Genomic DNA, 6,000 nt, shown 5'->3' with positions numbered 1-6,000 from the left:
AATATTCGCATTTGCAAATTGCAAGACTTGCATCTAACATTTCTCATTCAAATTTTGAAGATTCACATCCCAAAATTCAAAATTTTTCGTTTGAATTTTGAAGGTTCACATTCAAAAAATCTTAGAGTTTCACATCTATGTTCAAAGGTTCTCACTCAAAAATTTAGAAATTTGCATCAAAAAATTGAGTTCAAAGCTTTTTGTTTGAATTTTGGAGATTCACATCCAAAAAATCTTAGAGTTTCACATCTAAGTTCAAAGGTTCTCATTTAAAAATTTAAAAATTCGCATCTAAAAGTTGAGTTCAAAGCTTTTCGTTTGAATTTTGGAGATTCATATCCGAGAGTTTGAAACTTTTCATTATAGTTCGAAGATTCTCATGCAACGAACTTTAGGGTTTTACATCTCAAATATTCTCATTTGAAACTCAAAGATTCTCATTTGAATTTAAAGATTCATATTCGATAAATTTTAGGTTTCACACCTCAAAGATTCTTATTTGAAATTCAAAGATTCTCATTTGAGGATTCAAAGATTCTCATTTGAATTCGAAGATTCTTATTCGATAAATTTTGAGTTTCACACCTTAAAGATTCTCTTTTGAAATTTAAAAATTCTCACTTGACATTTCATTTAAGAAATCAAGATTCTTATCAAAAGATTTACAATTTCCTTTTTCAGGTGACTCAAAATTTTATATGTCATGATTAAGATTGCAAGTGCAACAATCTGGATTCACACAATAATATAGATGTCATATCCTAAATCATGATTTCAATGTTTGCTGGCTGATGCAAAACAAAACTTTAAATATTCATCGAATCATGTACATGTACTATTCAAATGACAAAGTAAACATAATGCATGTAATACAGATGAATGTCATGAAATTATGGTAATATAGTTCTCAATACCCCACCATCTCACATTTCACGAGTTTCATTAACTGATCTCTATTATTTTTATCGCTTGATCACCATTCATAGGCTTCTCGACAGTAACTATTTTAGAACAAATTCTGTCTATTGATCCATACTATTTTCAGCGCTTGATCACCATTCACAGGTTTCTCAGCACTAGCCATTCTAGAATGAATTTATCCTTATCATTTGATCATAATACATAAGTTATATCGACCAATCTATCACCATTTTCATTTCATGATCACATCATCCTTCTAAATTTTTACCCTCTCACCATGTTCATCATTTGGCCATCCCATGTGTCTTTTTTCAAGTTTCTGCCATCTATTTATCATTTTTGCCTTCGATCATCCTGGATTTCTTTTTAAAAGAATGCAAGAACCTTTTAAGCACATATTCATTCATTCATTATCATTTCAATTCTTGACAAACACAATGCAATCATACATAATCTCAATCTATTCTGGGGATGTAGGAATAAAAGAGCATAAGGTAAATTAGGGGAAAGACAATTAATGATGAGTCTTGGTACAAAAGCAAATGGGGAAAGAAATAAGTTGGATATATGCCATTGGGACAAATGAATACTCAAACAATTTTGAACATTAATCCAACATTCTTTTTCGAAAACTCATTCCATTGACTGTCGAAATCATTTTGAGCTCATCAAACTTTGCTCTAGCTTTGGAAGATCTTTAAATGCCTTAATCTTTTATATACTTGAACTGTTCATCCAACTTTCAGCTTAAAAATTTGTTTACCCAAATCGCCCTTTTGGGTTTTCAATTTGAATCTTTTTTTTTCTTTCATCCTTTTTCATTTTTTTTCTTTTTTCTTTTTTCTCTTTTTTCATTTTTTTATTTTTTTCATCCATTTTCCCTTTTTTTTTTTCATCTTTTTTCATCCATTGTTGATATCTCTCACACATTAATCTTTAGAGCAATATAATGTGATTCCATTATCTATCTGAGCACATCTTCACTCAATATATAATCATTCAATTCGAGCATTCACACTAGATCCAAATGGACTTTTCAAAATTGTAGGCCATGGTGAGGAATTATAAAAAAAAAAAGATAAAATAGGCTCAAAACATGTGTTTAAAGGTTTCAGACCCAAATGATCATTTATTATTTGATATAACTTGGCATTTTACCCCATTTCACATTATTTCACTATTTTTTTCTTTTTTCATCGATCTCATTCTTCACAAAAAGATTCCTCTTATCTTACCCCAAATCATGTGTGGCATTCATTTTTTTTTTCTCTTTTTTCTTTGTTTTGCTTTTTTTTTCTTTCTTTTCTTTCTATCTTTGAAACCTTTTACAATTTTTTTTTAAAATGCCCTCCAGTGTAGAGGGTAATTTTTGGTCAGGGTTCTTTAGAAAAAAAAATCATAATAGACTTAAAGGGGTAGCAATGAATGGTTTTTCGAATGATAAAAGAAAGATGACCATTTTTCATCTCAAATGTGAATACTTTTTTTGAAGATTATCTATTAAACAAAAACAAGCTCATGGATCTTCATAAAAGATTACATCTTCAAGATATATCCATCTCATATCTGTCAGTAACTTTTTTTTAAATATTCACCTCAAATCAATGTGAATGAGTTCTCAAAATTAAATCTCAAAATTATTGTTAGCATCATTATCTAAACATTCATCGTTTGGAGTTTAAAAATGAGAATGAAAAGTTATGAAAGGTAACAAAGAATGGAACAGTGATTGAATAAAAGAGAAAATGTAATAAAATGCATTATTCTTGTATTTTATTAAAATGATAACAAATGAAATCCTATTGCATAAAAGAAATCTTAACATTACTTTAAAAGAAATCTTAACATTACTTTAAAAGAAATCCTAAAATAACACGTAGCTTCTAACTAACTTTGACATTCTTCGCTAAAATCATGCCCCTGTGCAATCAGGTTATTGACATCTTACCCCCTGATTCATCAAAACTCACTAAACCTTTCTGGATCAAACTTTGCACGTTATGTTTAAAAACATGCAAGTTTTAATAGAATGACCCACATTCCCATTATGATAATCGCATGTTGCTTTAGCATCATACCACTTTGGATAAAAGGTGGCTTCAATGGTTCTAGAATAACTAGAGAAACCAAGTTATTTTTGACCAGTTTTGGAAAGAACTCAGTATAAGTCATAAGGATATGGTCAATTTGTGCTCTTTATTGGTTATCCCGAGATCTCTTTGAACCACTCGCTTGGTTGTTAGGCTTTGAAACTATTGTAGTGATATGACGAGAATCATATGAAGGTACTTAAAAGGCTGATTGGTAAGTTGGTAAGTAAGCTGGTTGTAGATATGATTGATATAGATAAGGTGAGATATTATTCCCAGTAGGATAGAATAGGGCATAACCTTATGGTGGATATGGTTGATATCCCCTGAACTGTCTATCAAGGCTCGCGACTTGAGCTTCAGGTTTTTTTTTTTTGGCACTTTTTTGGTTTCTCCTCTTTTCAACTTGTCATTTTTAATAACATTTTCAATGATTTCGTTTGAGATTATCATGTCGACGAAATTTTTCGTGACATTCCCTATCATCTTTTTATAATAGAAAGATTTTAAAGTGCTGACGAACAATATCGTGATCATTTTTTCAGTTAATGGAGGCTGCACTTGAGAGGCTATGTCCTTTCATCTCTGGGCATATTTTTTGAATGATTTAGTTTCTTTTTTTTTCATATTCTGTAAAGAAAGGTGATCAGGGGCTTAGTCTATAATGTGCCAATACTGACTAATAAAGGCATAGGCCATATCACTCCAAGAACGAATGAAGATTCTATCCAATTGGACATACCATCTAGCAGCAGAGCCCATAAGACTGTCTTGAAATACATGCATTAATAGCTTCTCATTATTAGCATGGGCAGTCATTTTCTAACAGTATATGATAATGTGGGTCTTCAGACATTTTGTACCATCATATTTTTTAAATTTTAACGCTTTGAATTTTGAAAGAATTACTACATCTGGGACTAAACAGAGCCCAGTTGCATCCACTGAACCATAAAAACTAACTTCTTTCACTGCTCGAAGCCTTTCCTTTAACAAGTTCATCTTCTGTTCAACTTTTGAGGCTTCTAAAATCTCATTTTCTTTGGGCCTCAGTTTCTCTTTCTTTTTTGGATCATCCAAATTAGAGATTGGTATTGGTTTACTGTCTTCTCAGTAAAGATAAGATTTACATAACTCTGATATTGTCTTAAATTTGAAGTTGATGACATTCTAAGGTATGTGTACCTTACATGATAGATAAACTACTGTGGTGGTGGACCTTATGTGGGTTGGGCTTGATGTGGCCCAAAACTATAAAGGTATAATAAGTCATCCTCCTCTTGTGAGGGATGCTTTTATTGGCTGATCTTTTTCTCTATACTTTTTTTTCTTATTTAACTTGTTTAAAGCCTTCAAAATCCTATTTAACTCTTCTTTTAGTTTTTTTTAAGCTTTTTCTATTTTCTTGAGATGATTAAAATTTTCTTGTTTTATTTATCTGGCTCGAGTTCTTGTATTGTATTGGTGGATGAAGTTGTTTGATAGAGCTATCCTTGAACCTTTAGTACCACAATTATGATTAGAAATGTCATGTTATGCTTTACGTATGATATCTTGATGCACGAATGAAATGTACATTTTCATGGATGAAATTTAATATGAAAATAATACAGATGCATAATATTACATATGACAATAAAAATGATGCATGACATGATAATGCAAATGCACAAAGTCAAACAATCAAAATGGTTAGATCAACATAACTTATTCCTTTTTGTGTCTTAGTTTCGAGGTATATCTATCATTGGGTAAGAAGGGCTCTATCTTAGGGTTAGGCACTTCTAAGGATCACTATATGTGGTTCAAGACTAAAGTCTAAAGGTTTCCAAATTGCTCTTTACATCATTGTCTGTCACAGATTAGTAAGGCACCCAAATCCTCACCTATTACAGGTTGCAAGCAAAAAATGTTTAATTTGAGTAGAAGTATTTCGCTAGTCATTACGGAGGCATTAAAACTTCACAAAAGCATAGGTACTTTACTCCTTCATAGAGTGACGAAGTTCGGGTATAGAACTCATGTCATGCACATGCATATAAATGACATAATTATCAAACAAATAAATAAAAGGAATACATAAAAATTTTTACAAAAAAAATATTTAATTTTATTAGGCTTTTGGATAACACAAATTTATTTACTAGCTTGACTCTCAGCTTGTCATTAATAGAGTCGCCAAACTGTCACAACATATAGATCTGATGATCTATCACTAGACATTGACTTTAGGAGTTACCACCAATCTTTTTTGTTTATATGCGATTGATCACCTAAGGAATCTATCCTTTTAAAGAACACCTAAGCTTGACTAAGGGTCCCTAAAAGAATAGGTTCGGGTCTATTAACCAGAATAGGGTTTGAGAGTTTGGTTACGAGTGAGAAAAGTTATAGCACCCTCACAACACCCATCGAAAGATGACAACAACTTAATTTCGTGTTATCCAATAAGCCTTTAAAATTTTACCAAGTAATTAATTTTTGAAAATTATTTTTAATTAACTCCAATACTTTTGACAAAAAATCAAGAAAATTCTCTCACCTCAAGAGTATACAAAAAAAACTATTGTTTCACTTGCAGAGACTCCATCGTGGGATTATTTACCATTGAAAAATTTTCAAGAAAAGAAAGGAAAAAAAAAAAAGAGGAATAATGATTCAATTATTGATATAAATCATTTTCTTTTCATTTTATAAAAAACATATTGCTTTTATACAAAGAAAATTGATACTTTCAACTTTTCCTTAAGCATTTGAAGGTTTTTATTTTAAGAAAAATTCATACTTTCAACTTTTCTTTAAAAATATTTTTCTTGATAATTTTACTTTTAAGAAAAATTGGTACTTTCAACTTTTTCTCAAAATATTTTTTTTGAAATTTTAATTTCAAGAAAAATTGATACTTTCAACTTTTTCTCAAAAATATCTTTTTTTTAAAAAGAAATTTTGTTGTCAAGGAAATTGATACATTCAACTTTTTTTAAAAAAA

This window comes from Durio zibethinus, chromosome 6, assembly GCF_047325235.1.
Source record: "Durio zibethinus cultivar Kanyao isolate XHJ-2024 chromosome 6, ASM4732523v1, whole genome shotgun sequence".
Lineage (NCBI taxonomy): Eukaryota > Viridiplantae > Streptophyta > Magnoliopsida > Malvales > Malvaceae > Durio > Durio zibethinus.
Note: the sequence above shows the minus strand (reverse complement) of the source record.